An 18502-nucleotide genomic window follows, 5' to 3' on the forward strand; every position below is an offset into this window, starting at 1 on the left:
GCAAATCACCAGCAAGCACTTCAACAAAGCAGAATTTCACCTACTGTGCAAGGCAGCAGCGAGGTATGCAATATGTACCGTGGCAAGAAAGAGAGGCAAAGCCCTTAATAAATGATGCAACTCCAGCAGCAGTAGATTCTCATTCACCGTTCTCTTTTCTCCCTCCCCCACTTTTCTTCCTAAAATCAACTTTCTAATAATATCCTTTGGCTTAAGGAGAAGACAAACACTTAGCAGCTAATTATTTAGGAAATAATGATTAAGAAAACCAGTGCAGAAAAAGGGGTGAGGGGAAATTTCTTGAATGGTACGTGAAAGAGCGTTCATTTCAGGGAATCTAGCAATCGTGTCCTGCTGTCCAGTTGGTAAGGCGAAGATAAGGTTTGCTGGTGTCACACTGACCATTTCTTAACAGAACAAGTAGACTAACTACACTCAGGAAGGAGAAGAAAAGCAACCAACAATGTACCTGGCCTACAGAGCAGTCACCCTTCTCAAAGCCCCTTTCAAGACTGAAGTCACTTCTTTAGAAGCCATTAGCAATCATGTGAACTGTAGCTAATAAACCACATTCAAAGCAAGCACAGCTCTACTTCTGAAGTTGGTCTTCAAGTCAAATTAGTCTTATGATTCTTTTGTTTTACCAAGAAATTCAAAGGACAGACTGCCCAGAACTCCTTTTACTTCCCTAAAAATTAATATTTTCTTCTTCCCATGGGATTTCTTTTATTTTCACGATAAAAAATACCACCTTTCAAAGCAGCAAGGATTGGAGCCGAGGGGTTGGAACAACGTGAAAGTCTCTGCATGCAACGGCTACACACATGCAGGAAACAGCATTTATATCAAATTGACTTTTTACAATACAAAAACTTCATAATGCTCTTTGGGCTTTTGTGCAAACAAAGTTTTTGCAGTGCCTCTCACTCAGACCTACTCAATGTAGTTTTTGTATTGATAGAAATATGGGACCCGGGGGCGGGGGGGAATGGGCATTTTTTTTTAAAACCAAAAGTAGTTATCCGAGTACAATCCCCAGTGTAGCTACAGTTATGTCAATGTAAAAGATACCTCATACTTGTAGAATTTACTTCCCTCCCTGTACAGGAATAAGCTATGCTGATATAAGTTACCATTGCAACAGCATTCACACACTGGGATGGTGAACATAACTCCAGGATAGTTAAGCCAGTACAACATAAGCATATAGACAAGCCCTAAAATCACTGCAAACAAAAGCATCTCCACAGACTGAGGTTGACACAAGTGCCAGAGCATTATTCACAATTGCTGTTTTCCTTGTCCTACCACTGGAAAAAAATCCTAAAAATGGAGAGTCAGAGCCTGCTTGGCAACCCATTGTTATCTGCAGCAGAAGCTCTTTAAACTCTCTCACTGGCTGCAAGCACCCATTTGAGAAACTTCAGACCCCTGGAAGACTAACAAGATAAAATGTGATGTGAACAGGTATCCAAAGCAAAGCCCAATGTGAAAACCCAACAGGTACAAACACAGACTATGAAGATTGGCATGCATCTCTCGTTGAAATTACTCAGCCACCTCTTCCAGCCACAAGGCCCTGCCCCTCCCAAACTGCCATATCCAGCAGAACAGTTCGCTCCCCCTTCCCCTCCAGGAGGAAGTTGAAGAAAGTCACTTCATATTTCCAACTTCAGAAGCCACACAGGGGAGGAAGGCAAGAAAGAAACACACAAAATGAGTTCTCTCCTGCAGCCCACGTGGAAAGGCCCTTGCTCAGGACCACTGCGGCTTCAAACAACACTTTGTATCATCTGTTAGTTGTCTTGACCAGGTAGCACTACACCATCTGCTGCCAGCTGAGAAACAGACAGGAAAGAGAGAGAGAGAGAGAGAGAGAGAGAGAGAGAGAGAGAGAGAGAGAGAGAAACAAACAAAAAAGGGGAGAGGAATTGAGGGCCTATTCTTCTAATAACTACAGAAATGCCTCACCAAGACTTTACTCTTCTTGAAAATGACAAAGCAAGACAGCACGGGTCAGTGCTTGAAGTCCTAAAGGTAGGAGATCCTTGGGATCTAGCAGATATGGCCTATAGGCTTAGTCCCAGAAGTATTCTTTCTGCTCTGTCATTAGGATGGAGCCTGGTCTTTTCCTTCAATCCCAAGAATTGCACTGAATTAGATCATCTTTCTCTGATCACCTCCCCCTACAGGCTGTTCCTGAGCATGCTCAGCTCAGCCTTGTACTGCCATTTCATAACTGCATTGTTTACAGACACAGTGACCTGCCATTTTTTATAGTAAAATAGAAGCTACTATTTGCTTCTACTAGCAACTGCTAATTCCCAGTCCTGTTCAGATCAAGCCTTTCGTTACAACCAGGATGCAGTCAAGTTCGTGTCATGCAATAAAAATCCAATCTGGGGAGGAGAATTCTAATCACTGGAAAGTGCAAATTCTAAACACTGCACGTTTGGTTTTGTTTTGAGGTCAAAATCTACCTGCTGTAAGAATTCAGTCGAACAGGAAAGAGTTAACCCTTTTTTGGGGTGGGGGAAAGGGCAGACATCTCGGGCTCCAAATGAAAATACCAGCCATGATTTTAGCTTCTTCATATCACAACTGCACCTTGATGTCACCTAGAAATCTAATATTCAACCGACTATGCCATGTTCTGACAAACTTGCCCTGAAAAAAAAAGGGTAGGGAAGATGGTATTTCCCTTGAATAAGTAAATTGGCTTCATCCCAGCAAATACAGTTTTTTTCCCCTTTAAATTAAAAGCAGAATATTTTCACAAGCACACAGGAAAATGAAGTGGGGGGGATTCCTCATTTAACACCAAGAACTCCATGAAAAGCCTTGCAAGGCTATTAAAGCTGCTCTGTGTTCCAGTTCTCTTTCTCCTTTTATGTCTAGCCCCATACCTTACAAGTGAAAGCAGCTTCGAGTTCTGAAGAAGAGCAAATGCCAGAAGAGCCCTAAATTTCCTCATCCTTGGAACAAGCACAATTTGTTAAACGCTCCCTTTGCATGAGGCATTCTACTGCTCGGACACAGTATGGCAACGACTCAGGGAACATATGTGTGAGAGGCTTCCCTTACTTACCCCTTCTCCTTACCACCTTCCACCTCTATGATAGAATTTGATGGGAAAATGAATTGCATTGGATGAAAGGAGGGGGAAGGAGCTCTTATTCAAGATCACACAGCATTCAAAAGTTATCCTGCTATCAATTTGTTTTTTTACACATTCTTGTTAACTTATACACTGTGTGTCTCACTCTCGCTGCTTTACTGACTACTGTACGTTCTGGCTTGCATTACAGCAGCCCACTCCTCCTTGCCTCTGATCCCTCCACCCCACAGCCACCAGAGACAAGTCAAGCTGGTTAGCGCACCACAAAAAGATCTGTAGCCCAAGAACAAGAAGTGAAGTTCAAGTAAAAAGCATTTGAGGGATTCATAACAGAAGAAGAGGGGAATGGGACTTAGGGTAAGATAGCATTACAACTTCCAGTTTCTCCTTGGTGAAGGGGAGTTGATTTCAGGCCTCTTTAAAATGTACAGTAACAGAAGGGACCTCTGAAAATAATATTAAAAGCTGTAAATTCAAGATCTGCCTCTAAGGTATTGACGGTAGATTGCATAAGAAGAACAGATACTTCTTGAAGGCTCTATACCAGTTAGTACGTGTTCTTGAGTGCATCGAGTCTTAAGTCTTTAATGGAAAGGCAAAGTTATCCTCTGATTCCTGGCTGAATGGAAGTCTCTACACTAGTTCCTTGACCCTTGGAAGTATCAGGAGAAGCTATGAAAGGGAAGAATTGTTTAAGAAAAACAAAACAAAACAAAACAAAACAAAAGGTGCCTGATACCAAACCATATCTCCCTCCTCCCCTATACAAACCTCCTAGTCACAATGGCAGAGGGTCCTAAACACCTTATTTATCTGAATTAAAACCTTCCCTTCCAGGGTACAAAGAGCAATGTAATCCTTTTTCATTAGGAGATGGTCCCACACAAAAGAGGTCACGCTGGCACTGGGACTCTTGCAGCACACAAGTATAATTAAATAGGCTTTCAAATGCCAAGAGAGAAGAGGGAAAAAAATCAATATCTGACATAAAACCAGCCCAAAATGTTCATGTTACATGTGATGCCCAGATATAAACACCTCCACAACACAAGCCCAGTCCTTAATAGGCTGTCCACCCTCGATACACCAGAAGTGAAGGGTGCTGAATGCCCTTAGGTATCAGGCCCAAGATAAGCTGAAAGTCTCACTTTGATCACCAAGGGCCTGCTGAAGTGTTGAGTGCACCAGTGGAAGTGAGTAAGAGCACCTGTCTGCAGATCACCTCTGAAACATCAGGTATGTGACTGTATATAAAACCAGCTGAATCCTATGGCAAGTCCTGACTTCCACACACAACTAAACATCAGCTGCATTTCTTTCATCCACAGCCTGCTACACAGATATATATAGATTAGACTAACAAAAAATTCTACTCATCCATTTGCTTGGAAAGAGTGAAAAATGATTCAGAGGGCAAGTACAACATATTTTTCTCTCCAGAATAACTGTAGCAAGAGCAGGCAAATAATGTGCCCGGACTAGAAAATTTTCAAGAAGTTTTTGGAGGGCTGGTTTGGGCAACGTGCACCAGAATTACATAGCCCAGTATAAAGATCAGTCTCCTATCACAAGAAAAAAAGAACTGACACCACTCACGTGTATACCTATTAACCCTAACACCGCTGAAAATGGACCCAGCATTTTAAAACAGAAAAGAAGGTTACAAGATGGGCATTTCAGCATCACCTTGTGAAAGCATTTGCAAGATTTCAGTGTGCAATGCCGACTGTCTAAACTGCTTAGGAATATTCCATCATGCTGATACCATCATGGCCCTGATAGAGTAGGAGCACTCTGAGCACCAGTCAGTCAACATTATCTCTCAGCATTTCTAATGCAACCCTACTTGCAACCCAAAACACATTTTTCTGGACTGCAACTGATCATTGGCCTTCAGGCAGCGAATTTGCTTTTTCCTTGTTACTGTCTTTGGAAAAGAAGTCTCTCTTCCCTCTTCCCCAACAGCTTTAATACACATGCTCTAAATATGCATTCACAAGAGGAGAAATGGCATTGTGAAGAACATTTGCATGGTAACTCATAAAGAAAAGGCATTTAGAGTAGGGTGTTACAAACTCTCCTGTCACTTCCCCTACATTTTTAGGACAGATCTCTTAGGCATGATACTTTCACCTTTTTTCATAGTCAGAATGTGCGTGAATGTACATGTGCACATGTGTGGGAGAAGTATCACTAAACAGATTTTACAGGCCTAGATTTACATCCCAGAAGGAGTTGGTAATACCACCCGCAATTCTGGAAGCTCTGCAACATTCAAGGAACACTGAAGGTCAAGGATGGAGTGTATCTCCCACACTGAACGTCCTCATTTCTGTCTGTGGTAAACTAGACAATACGGCTCTCTAAACACAATGTAAACAAAAAAGGTACATGGCAGAGCAATGCATGAGAATTTTAGCCAACATTTCAAATCTGCCTGTGTGAGCCTTTTATAATTAAATGAAATTCAATATCAATGATTTTGTCATTCCCTGATCTGGATTACAGGTTATTGAAAAAAGATTGTTTCATCCATAATAAAATACAATCTTCATCCTCCCAGTACCCCAAAAGCAAAATTGTAGGCTTGCTTGACATATGCCAAGACTGTCAAAATGTTTCTAGCAAGCAGGTGAAATGTGGCTGCAGGCCCTCTTCTTTGTTTTTGAAAGATCAGCCTTCAAATGGTTGAAAGAGGTTTCTCCCCTCACTTATCTGAAACACGGATAGAGAGGAGTTCATTGTAGAACCATGCATTCGAAAGAGAGACACCATGATATCCCACCCCCTAACCCCCCAGAACTCCCCAACAAATTAGATAAGTGACTCGCTGATTTTGTACAATCTGAGTGCAAGCTTCCTTCGACACACGTAACTTCAGACCAAGAACTGTGTACTACAGTCAACTGAACAAAACATTCAACAGAAAAAAAAGTCAGAAAGTATGCAAAGCAAGCTCCAGAGCAGGTTACCCTCTACCTCTCTTCCTGTGAATGAAGCCCTACACGTCCCCCTGCATGCTGCATCAATATGCAATATATTTCTGCTGTGCTGTTCTTCCTTGCGTAGGGTGAAAAATAAATAAAAAAATCCAGCCATGATTATCTTAACTGCCTTCCTCCTCACAAAGGTTTCTCCTTCACTACCTGACAACAGTCGGCTGCGGACATAACCTGAGGGAATCTGCTATTTATGACACATGGAGCATGGACACTAGAAGTTACTGTACCTGCAGACATCTGTTGTCTTCTTTTGATGAAGACTCAAAGAGTTGCATATTCCAGATCCTCATGAACAGTGATTCAGTTTCAGCTCATGTGATAAAAGCTCCCTCTACAGAGTGAGCATGCCCAGTGGAGACCATTTCACTGTTCACTCCAAGCTGCAGCCATTTCACAGAGAACCTGCACACTTTAGGGCTTCCATTGGAACAACTATTAGCTCAGGCCTCACAGAGACACTGCCTCAGTCTTGGTACAATACACAGTTAATAAAGATAATCTGTCAGCATTCTGACATAATGCCATGCCTAAGACTGAAGAAACCTTTTAAAACCATGTAGTAATGAGTTCTGTTTCAGTGGCCTTCAAGAGTAGCTGTTGTCCACAAAAGAAGATGTTCCATATTAGCATTTAAAATTGAAGACTTCTGTAATAATTACATTCTGGTTAATAAACTGTGCACCCTGTGAATGCTGGGCTAAATGCACTTGGGTTAATCAGTAAGTTTACGGTGTCCAACTGAAAGTGAATTTGAGATCTGATATGGTGAGTTGAAGGACTGCAGTTTTTCACTTCAGCGATTTATAATACAATATGTCCTTACATAACCAGCCTTAAAAATCACAGTCATTTAACAGAAAAGTCAAATGAAAGGACAGCAAAGTACTGGGTGCTGTAGTTCTGAGCTGAGCCCATGTCAAACCATACAATACAACTAGCAAGATAAAATACAAAGTTTTAGCTTCAAAATCACAAGTAGTTTGTCTCTGTTCCATCTAACAATTAAGTACAAACTCTAGGCAACCCTCATATCTGCTAAAGTTCCCAGTCAAACTGCCTGAGCAACTTTCAGGAACATCTGTAAGCAGAGATCAGCCGGACTGCATTCAAATGTAAAAAATGACATATTTCTCATAATGCAAAACGGGAGGGTTTCTGTATTTAATACTTCTCTGAAGAACCTCCCACACAGAAGGGAGGAGGAGGGAAGAACAGAGGAGGATAGACAAGGAAAGGAGACTGTTATATAGAATATAATATCTCCTGTTTGTTCTTGAATATGGAACTTTCCCATTAAGTAGGGAAGAAATTTCAAAATTAAAACAAACTCTAGTTCAATTTATTGCACCACAAATGGACAGACAAAGAGGAAAACCTATCCTGTATCAGACCTTAAAAATCCATCATCAGATACTGAAATGTCCCATGGTTTTCTTTTCATCAGACATTGCATGAAAATCAAGCATAGTAAATTCTAGTTTTGACAGTGAGCTACAAATCCATACCTGAGAAAAATTCCCCTTCTTTTCTCTAATAGTGTCCATAACAATGCATGACTGTCATGATATTTTATTCTTGCAGAATGAAAGCAGTCTCATTTTGCTCTAAACCAAGTATTGTGCCATCCCTCACATACATGTTCAAAAAGTTCTAACAGTTAAAACAACAGTAGGAACCTTCCATAGTGCTGGATCAACTACAACGGCATTCTTTTCTTCTCTCTGTCCAAGGAGTTCAGGCAAGTGTCACTATCAAATGGTTAAAGTACACCAGGCTAAGCTGAGGGAATAAAACTGATGCAGAAAGAAAACTTGAGATGATGGAATAAAACAGATATCACTTTCACTAACTGGGTTTTTTTTCTGAACCTCCGTTAAGTTATAATACATATATAATGAAAATTTTTTCTGGCCTTTCTATCAGTCACTGGATGTTGTAACAGTAGCCTGTTTAAGAAAGCAACACCACCATCACCACCACCACTTAAAAATTAAGGCAGAAATGTGACAAAAGATTACCATAGTTTTAACCAAAGATGGCTTTGAAATAGGTCAAATGTTTCTTCTCTACTTGCTTAGGGAATGAACTTTCAAAACTAATATTAAAAAATGAGGAACTAGATAGAGAGAAATTCATTACAAACGCTAAGTTAACGAGTTAACTTTTAGTCAAAAACATTTTCAGAGGAAGCTAAAAAAATCATTCAAATGCATGCTACAATATTTATCCTCAGTAGATTCACTAACACACTACTTCTTACTGCATCTGTACACTGGAAACATTTTTTGCTGCTCAAATTAAAAAGACACTGGAAACAGAAGTTAATGCAGCCTCCAATTCGCTTTTCAAATCTCCACTCCATTTTGAAAGCATCTCCTCCAAAGCATTAAACACTGATGATCCTCAAACAACATAGTGGGACACTTCAGCAATTATACTAAAAACTCAGGCAAAGCAATCAATTTGCATCTTACCAGGCACATACCATAATGACACTATATAAAAGGATCAATGTTATTTATTTGTTGGTTGGTTTGGTAATGGTCAAGTTCTTTACATTCTGAAGCCAAAAGAGAGAGAGAGAGAAAGCTTCTAAACAGCCCTTAAACACTGCACATACCATCAGCAGCATCACAATGGCACCAAAAGGCCAATATCCTAATGTAACACTGTTGTATGCATCATGTCTCAGGAGAGAAATTTTTCTTCTTTTGGAACTAACATTCAGTGGAATGCTGCAAGTCACATTACAATAATCAGTTATAATACCTACAAGTGAAGTTAAACAACAATCCTTTTCGCAGCTCTGGAGTTTAACTGTGTCCCGACAGACCCAAAGGCTATTATGTTATTGTTTGATGCCCAGGGCAAAGCTGAGCTGTTGTTTTAAAGTGTGTGGTATTTGATGGAAGCTATAGACACTGTTTCTTGCTCTGTCTCTTTCTTGGTCCACATGAACAACAGTCCTGCTCAGGCCACATGACCTAGCTCCCTCTACAGGTTCCTATGCCACAGTAAGCATGCTCAGATGGGAGACCATTTCCTTTCAGCTCCTCTCAGCGTTGTGGAAACTGCAGCCATTTCATGGAAGCCAGGCAGTGCACAGACACAACCTCTTTCTAAACCGATCCTGCAAGACATTAGGAGGAGCCATCTTTTTCTTCTCTCTCTTCCTCTCCCCCCCTCTCACACACACAGATTGAAACAGAAAACTACTGACATTTCAGACGAGAAGATGGTTGAACAAATTAACTATTCAGTGACTTTACATGTGGAATCAAGTTGAACTGCTCATTCCTAACCATCCACCCCTCAGGAAAGTCAAACCCTTCTGTAAAATGGATGTTCGTGGAATGAATTCACACATAAATTAAACAAAACAGTCATTTGTTTCCAAGCAAGGTTTTCCGCTTCCCCCTGCTCTTGAATTAACCCAAGGATACCCTAGAAATTTCACCACCAAAACTTTCCCTAGTGTGGATTGTCTTAAGGAGGGACAGAATATCACTTGTTACCTTTTAAAGTCCCGTTCTCCAGGGGAGCACAAAACTACAGGAATCTTATTTTTAAACTCCTGGCTCTTTGGCCTCAATTCTACGATTCAGAGCGTGAATGTCCTTTTAGGATCTCCCACTGTAAAGAAAAAAGAAAGCAAGAACCCCTTCCTTCACAAATGACAAACAGCTCTAAGGGGCGTTTTCTTAATGACACCATTATATGTCATTTTCATTATGGAAATAAAAGGGAAGCTTTTCTTTTGTAAGAACAGCAATATTTTTCCCCTGCCCAATTCATATTTTACTTCTACCCAGAAATGAACTTGCTTTTTTGGTTTTTCTCTGAAGCTATCTTAAAAGTACAACAAATAAGTGATCATGAGAGAGAGATTAACTTTCCCTAAAAATGAGTGTGCTTCATCTGGAACCACTAGTTATTTTTTCAGTACTACAAAAACTGCTCATCACTTCTACCGCAATCTTTTAAAATACCTTCTTTCTCCCCCGGCAGCTATTATGGGGGATTATGGCCTAACCAGAAGGCCCAGTCCCTGGGCTCCCATTGATTCAAATGGACATAAAAGGTATGGTGATGCTTGCTCAGCACCTCACAGGAACTGTAACTGGATAATGTTCTGAGAGGTCAGAAAGCTGTATCTGTTTTTAAAGCCAAAAGCTCAACAAGTTTGATGTTGTTGTTAGCCATTCTGAAGTGTAAAAATGCCTCTACGGAGGGGTCTATAAAACCTGACGATGGCTGGAGAGATATGAGCTCTTTGGAAGATGTTCCTACAATTTTATAAAACTCCGCAGAGTATCTCATTAATATAGCAGCCCTTGACCTAAAAAGGGTAAATTTATAAAGGGCAGGCAGGGTGTTACTTGGAACATAATGTATTCCTAACAGACTTAATTTACAAACTCCTTCAACTTTAATGTGCAGTAACTTGGCAATCAACGTTTCTACTCTGGAAATCAAAAACTTCCACTTTTCCCTTTCATTTAGCTTCTGCATGTAGGAAGCTTGTTCTGTACAAATAAAACGTTGTGGGGGTACTGAATGCATCATGCATACTTCACCTTCAAGAACAGAGATGGAGCTTATTGCTTTAACCACAGTAACCAATTGCTCAGCAAAGAGAAGTACTGTTTTTTTCCCTTGGGAGGGCACACATGGCAGGGATCAGAGGCACTTCCATGGATGCATCATACTAGTCATGATCATAGTCTTATGTCAGTGAAGCAGGGAGTAAAGATGGCTGCTTCTGTTCACTCTCACTTTTGCTGCAGCTCCATTGAAATGCTGAAGATCATGTTAGAGACAATTCTGCTTCTAGATTTAACATGCTCTTGTATTTCCCTCTTCTGACCTCCCACTTAATTTTGTAGTGTTACGGAGAGGCTTACGCATGAAAATAAGATCTTAGGAGATTTGGGCATTCACCTGTCCATGTTGCTTTTATTAATTCCCCAAAATCATTCAACCTCTGGTTGCAGTATCACAGATGATGGCTCTGTAAGTGATTCAGTTGACATTATGAATTCATGTGCAGGAGAGCAAAAGGAAATGAATACTTACAAGCAACTCCTGTCCTCATGCAAATATCAATAAGGAGAGAGGGATAAGGAGGGAGGAATACAGAAAAGCACAATGTACAATGAATTGTCCCTAATGGGATTGCTTTTCAGTGATTGCCAAGAGAGGGCAATGGAACTTTGTGGCTATCTTACCTTTCACACAAACACAGAACAACAATGAGCCTTAGTGCCTGAAACTAAGTCAAAACTTCCTCCTGCAGGAGACTTGACCATACACAATAATTTCTGCCCCAATTTTTTCAACACCAGACGTGGTGGGGAATGGGAAGGAAGCCAACGAGATCAATCATGAAAAGGTATAAATATATTACACCTCTGAGCCATTGACAACAAAAGCTTTGCTTTTAAACTGCATAGTCACAATGCACCTCCTTCATATGTGCACTTGCTTCTTTTTAGCTTACACCTCTCTCCACTATTAGCCTACCATCACCTATTTCTAACAAGGAATGCTACACAGCCCCACATGTAGTGTAGATGTCTGAGACTCAGGACAGATGTTCTGAAAGACACTTTAAAACTGACACCAATAATTCAACTGGTTACAACTTACTGCAACGTTGACAAATCATGCAAGGTATTTAAATGATTGTGTCGTATCTGCCTTGTGCTCTTGCAACTCTCAGCAAAGTCAATGGGAGCATTGAATGTGCAAGAAATGCAGGTTTGGGCAATAAATATGCCGGTTAATTTAGGTAATAAACTGATTCATCACTCAACAGATTGATCTCACTATATAAGGCAGTCATTTGAGACTGAGCAATAAAAATCAAAACCTGCAGGTTTCACTTTGAAACGTTTCACAAACTTTAAGTACGTTGTGAGGAACAACCAAAGTTGTCCTAAAGACTCCAACTACTTTACTGGATGGAATCTAAAGCTGGACTGTAATCAGAGAGATTTCTGTTAATGAAAAAAGTTTAATATACTGTTTCCAAAGCTGCTTTCCTCATGCTATTTTAAATACTCATTTGTGATTTTTTTAGAAGTAGGCTAATATGAATTTGGACAGTACATGCAATGTTCCCCATAGAATATATACAGAATTTCAGCACTGATTTGATGTTTCTTTAGTCCCCAAACTTCCTCCTTTCTCTACACTAAGGTTGTATTTACCCCTTGCTATATGACACACACACAGAGCCAATGGAAAGGGTGTTTTAGTACTACACCACCAGGTTGCTTTAGTACACCAACTTAAGTTAATCACATCCTCATACAGTACTGGTCAGCTGAGGATTAAAAATCCTATGGAAAAAGCTAGCAACTGCACACCCAATGCAAAAACCCAACCCAACAGGGACTGCTGTTAATTCTAGGATGACAGCTAGCGTAAAGAACCATGTCAGCCAAGAAGCAGAATATATATATTTCCCCGCTTCTTACAAATTAGAAAGACAATTGATTTCACAGGGTTTATTTTGTTTATAATCATTGGAATGCAAAATAAAAAGGGAGTTAGTTTTATGTTCCTTTTTACTCCCATAACCTCAAACAATTTTAGATCTGTTCCTTGTCAGTGTTCCAAATAATATTAAACAACTGAGTTACCACAATCCTTCACTGAGAGTGATCACATGTTCATCAGCATGAAGGCACAATCAGACAAATCCAAACCCTTTGCTGCCAGCCCTGTCTCCGAGTGGCCTGCCTGTTGTTGCTTTATGTCATAACCCTAACATTAGACAGGTTCTTTCTTTATATAGGTTTTCCAGTCAGTAAAGGTCATTATTTTAAAATCCTCCACGCTGATCAGCAGGAAGCAGTTTGAAGCCATCTCATGTGAGTGGCTAACTATGCTGCTTTAGAATCAATTCCAACACTTTCCTCAAGAACCAAGTCATCTGGTCTATTTACTCCCAAGTTAGAATCCCTATGGAAGCCCCACGGCATGTGAATTAAATTTCCAGAATTCCCCTACCTCCGTGGCTCTGTCTGAAGAGAGCTGCTGTTTCCTTCCAGATCCTGACTTCAGGCCTATAACTCCTTCAGCCACAAATCCATCTCACTCTATGGGTGCAGCTTCAACCCTGGAGCATGCTCAGTAAAGGCATCTTCAGCCATTTCAGAGCTTTAATGAAATGTAAGCATAAGGAAGTGTCATTAGCAAAAAAGGTGCAGGATTCATCATGATCCAGCCAACCTCAATGTTTCCATTCACTGTGTCATCAAGGTTAATCTCTCAATATGTGGAATACCGGCTGCATTTTCAGTTGTCAAGTGTTATTTTAGAACAAAAGCAAGGAGAACATCTTGTCTCTGGCAAGCCTTAGGCAAAAAGTAGCATTTAACAGTGACACTGAAACTAGAGTATTTTCACCTCGGGCCTTTCACAAATTAGAACAGGTTCATCAGAAAGTCATTAAAAATGCATTTACAGCAAACTTAAAACTTGGTGCCTTTAGTGCACTATGCAAATAGTACTTTTCTCCTTAAAGCTAAATCTATATTAATTTATGCTATATTACCTGGACAACTACTCCAAAGGAAAGCTACAACACATGATTGGAAAAGAAAATTGCAACACAGATCAAATAAATTTTTAAGAAATCAAAGATATTCATTGTTGCTCGGTCTGCCCTCAATTCATTTTTAAGGACTAGTTCAGCCAAACATATAGGCTATTTTTCACTCCAAACTACTTTACAAATGGAAAAATATGCAAAGTCACTGAATGCTGAAGTCCAGCCAACATGTTTTTACTTGCAGAAGAAAAACTATACACACATCTTGTGAACTACTCTTGTTGTGAAAAATACGAGCTTCCTCCTGAAAACCTACTCCTCGGTAACCGAGTAGTCCCATTAGTTCACCAGGACTACTTACAAAAACAGTCCTGCAGCACTTTAAAGACTAACAATTTTATTTATTAGGTAATAAACTTTCATGGATAAGACCCACTAATTAGCTGTATGAGTAATGGTTTACAGGAACGGACACCAAACAAGCCATTAACCCCTACACAGTTTTATTTTACATCCTCTTCTGCATTTTGAGTCTTAGACAAAAAGCCTCTGGACACTTAAATCAGTTAACTATCCATGTACCCCACTACCTGACACTGGATTTTTCTATACATCCCATGATGGACACTGCTTTCGTTCATCAACAGTGTCTGCTTCAATGCAAATGTTTTGGGCCTTCAAAATACAATCCGATATGCACAACACCGCGTTTTGCTGATACCCTGGACTAGTTTAGCAGGTAGGTGGGAGAGGAATGCATTTCCTTGTAAGCTAAATTTCCAACGAGACAATTAGAACCACCCAATAGATACAAAGGGGATTTAAATATACTTAATGCAATAAACCAAGTTAAATGTATTGTTTTACTCATCTGGAGGATACTAAAGTAGACACTTTTTGCATGTAGTTTATACATGGTATGCAAAGAATTCACACACACACACACATTCTCTCTCACTCTAGCACTCAACAGGCAATTAATGATTTGGGGTAGGAAGCTGCTGTTGCTCCTGTTCACTCTGAAAGCAATGACATTCGCTTCTGACACATCCTTCTGAGTGGCGAATCAGTGAGATACATTTCACCAGAGTACTTTTCAGAGTATAATATACTTGGTAACATGACCAATGATGAATTTATTCTATAAAAAGTGTGTGTTTGTATCCATTCAAGCCTTAAATTCTTCCCAAGCATTTCATCACATCACCCGTATACACAAGCTGATGCAGACATTTGCCCCCATGACACTTTCTTTATGGGGATGTATAGTAGGTCCATCATTTTCAGTGCAAGACAGTGCTCTCTTTACACCATAATAAGCACATCTAAGACATTATATATGTTGTCATTAAGCACAAATTGGAAAGCCAGCAGACAAATTCCATCCCCCTCCTCCTCTGTAAATTGAAGATAGTTTAAAAATAATATACAGACCATACAATCCTGAGGCATGTCTGCCAAATGTAAGCATTTGCAAGTCATGCAGCTCAAGCATGTCAGGTTTGTTTCCTTGGAAACAAAGATCAATTTGTAAGTATTATACACACACACCTGCAACTCTTGTTGATAAAACGGAATTAAAAGCTGCTTCGCATACTATTAAGATTCTTATAGAACTAATAATAGAGTCAGATAGTATAGCAAGACAACTCTTCACTAATGGGACAGACAGGCTTGCAACTAGATAAAAACCCCTTTTCAGGTTTTTATCTTCCCAAGGCATTGGCTTTGTTTACCAGGGAAGTGGTGGGGAGAGAAAGGGAATCAAGATTCAGTTGCTTGCCCTGGACTAAAACTACTCTGTTTCCAGTGGATGAGCAAGGTATGTTAGCACAGTTCAAAATACACCTGCCATCAACACAGACTGAAGAGCGGCAACATGCCCAGTAACAACAGTAACCTTTCCCAGATTTGTTTCCTTAGTTTTATTTCCAAACCGTCAGGCCAAGGGCATGCATTAGGGTTTAAGTGCAAAGAAAGCCTTTCCTACGCAGTCATAACTCTTCTAGGGCTGTTCACACCGAAAGGTCCTCGAGCTAAGGCTATAAATCCTCCGGTGATGACACATAACTATCTCTTTGTGCGGACAAGACGGAGGAAGGAGGGCAACAAGGGAGAAACATTATGTATTAGTGCTGAGTGATCCAGAGGCTGATCTGCAGAGGTGGGGAACACCTGCGACTCCTATTAACTTCATTTGGAGTTTCTGGCATTTGGTACCTCTGAAAATCAGGGCTCAGGACATCAAATAAACACATATATAAGAGCAAATAAAGTGATGGCTCCTTATGCATATCCTTCTGAAGAGTCAGCACAGAGTTCATCTCAAAACAAGCTGGGAATCCGGACCAGTTTGCGACCTCTGCTTGAGTTGACATGGGCCTGATTCTCCTCTCCTTTACAAATGTGTAAATCACAAGCAGCAGCAATGAAATCAGTGAAGATACACCAATGTAAGTAAACTTATGCGAAAGGAGAACAGGTCCTAGCATTCCTCATATTTTTATCGTGAATTCAACCTGCAACACAGAAGACGCTTTCCAAATACACGATGAAATACCCAGGAAACCATACCAAATAAAGAGAAGGGGAAAGGGACGCAAAAAACAAATTTGTGTCCTATTTACATTGTCTTTTAATGGTAACAGAGAGATAGTCACATTAGTCTGTATTCTATTGTTTTTTTTATATTGTCTTTTTATTGTGTTACATAGTCTTTTAATAGTAAAAGTTGAGTGTTAACCTTTACTTGATTTACAAAGAGTAAACCACCCTCAAGTCCTCACAATTGGCTTACTGTTACCACAGATTATTGATCCCCAGAATACGGCCACATCAACAATATCTAATTAAACTGCATTTCTTCCATTTCAGAGCAACCACAGAGCCATCCATGGCATTGGGAACCTAATTTTCAATAGTTCTCTATCCAAAACTTCAGCAAAGATAACCTGCAAAGAGGGTCCTTGGAAAATTTCAAAATCAGGTCTTCAGCTCCTGTACATGAGAAATGCCACTTTACTGATGAAATGACCTTGTGACCCACTGGAACAAGCTCACAGGAGTACCCAGGCAGTAGTCTGAATGGTAAAACTGGACATTAAAAACTTGCATGTATCAAGGGAAACTGCCAAACAGGAGAAGGGACAGGCTCTAGGTCAGTAGTTCTTAATTGTCCAGATTAACATGCCCCTTTCAGGAGCCTGATTGGTTTTGCATACTCCACATTTCACCTCACTTAAAAAAAAACTACAGGTCAAACCATTCTTATCCTGCACCCTCGGGACCTGACCCAAGCCAGATAAGAGAATTTTCCAAAGGGGGGGAAATCATCTTCTGTCAGCCCACAACCCCCGAGCTGGCTCCTCACTGACCACATGTCCTGGCACCTGGGTCCCAGCTTCTGGCTGCTGCTCGGTCTTAGTAGCCACCAGTCGAACAGGGCGCCCCATCGTCCACAGATCACAGAAGCTTACACCTACCCGCTGTCACTGGCTCCCTGTGGCTGTTTACAGCCACCAGCCCCAGCTCCCTGCCACCTGCCGGTCCCGACAGCTGGCAGCAGAGGACAGCAGGCAGTGGCTGCCAGGACCCACAGGTTGCAGGGAGCCAAAGCTGGTGGCTGTCAGCAGGCACAGGCTGCTGGGACCCATGGCTGCCAGATGAGGAATGTTGCCAGATTACAAAATTCCAGTTAAGAGAGGTAGACCCTATACTTGCTTCCATCATCAGACATTAAAAGTACAGAAGTACCATAGGACACTACTACTGAAAACTCCTGGCTTTCGTATTTTTATCACATCATTATAAAATAAAGCAACTGGAATATAAACATTTCACTTACATTTCAGGGTGATACTTGAAATCGTTTTTCATTCGTGACGCCAAACCCAAACCCTGCCAACCAAAACTTAGCTTCCTGTGGTCTTCAGTGCCATGGAGTCCCGGACAGTTACCCTATTTGCTACCCCCGATGCTAACTCTGTGCACGTTTCCATGATTTTGTTTTTCATTGTCCATATCCTGTCCATGACTTCTAATCAAAAGATCTGTGCCAAAAATCGTAGCCTTACAGCTAGACCAATATAAACAAGTTACGGGATGACATTTCAGTTTGTACTGTTTCACTAGTGCTTTTTACATAGCCTGTTGTAAAATGATAAATGTAAATCTCTAGATCAGATGTCGTACTCCCAGGGGTACACACGTCCCTGGTTGAGAACCACTGCCTTAGAGCACGAAGGCCTGACTTAAAAGCAAATCCATTGTCAGTACGTTGACTTTTCAACTGACAGTGAACAGTATTTAACTGGTTTAATGCAATTTTCCAATCACAGTCCAACCTGAAATATCAGGCAAACTCTCCAGCCAATCAACCACAAATGTACATCTTCACCTCTTGCAGCTTGTTCTTTTCATACGTGATTTATGCACACCAATGTAGATGATCTTGGAGGCTTTGACAATTTCCCAGTCATACTAAGCTGTATGTCTCAACTACAAAGAAAGATTAAATATTGAAAAGAACATTTAAAGCCACCTAAAAGTGGGTTGTAAGGAAAGATAATTATTTGCTTAATTGTATTACTTATAAATAATCAAAAACCTTAGCGCTTTTCATCTCTGAGTCCCTAGTGCTGTATAAAAGGTAGAGATATTGAAATTTACCTAATTTTCTAGATGGAAAAACTGAGGCAGGGAAGGCCAAAAGATTGAAAAGTAAACTTGGGCTACATTTACACTGAGAGTTGGCTGTTGAGTCTCTGGGGTGTGAACAGGAGAGTACCCTGGGTTGAAACTCCCCCCTCTGGATGACAGGAG

The 18502-nt window shown here is 40.5% G+C and overlaps 1 protein-coding gene across 8 annotated transcripts in view; it reads right to left on the minus strand.

Moving 5' to 3' along the window:
• EHMT1 (euchromatic histone lysine methyltransferase 1) overlaps window positions 1-18502 on the minus strand; it is a 169490-nt gene that overhangs the window by 104593 nt on the left and 46395 nt on the right. Inside the window, exon 1 of one of the 8 annotated variants that reach the window (XM_075015213.1) lies at window positions 13138-13170. The exons of 6 other annotated variants lie outside the window; for them this stretch is intronic. The gene's annotated coding sequence lies outside the window, so the exon portion shown is untranslated. Of the gene's footprint in view, window positions 1-1971; window positions 1999-13137; window positions 13171-18502 lie in introns of those variants that run through there. One more of the 8 variants, XM_075015214.1, reaches the window with a different exon arrangement.

Source organism: Carettochelys insculpta, chromosome 21, assembly GCF_033958435.1.
Source record: "Carettochelys insculpta isolate YL-2023 chromosome 21, ASM3395843v1, whole genome shotgun sequence".
NCBI classification, from domain to species: Eukaryota; Metazoa; Chordata; order Testudines; family Carettochelyidae; genus Carettochelys; species Carettochelys insculpta.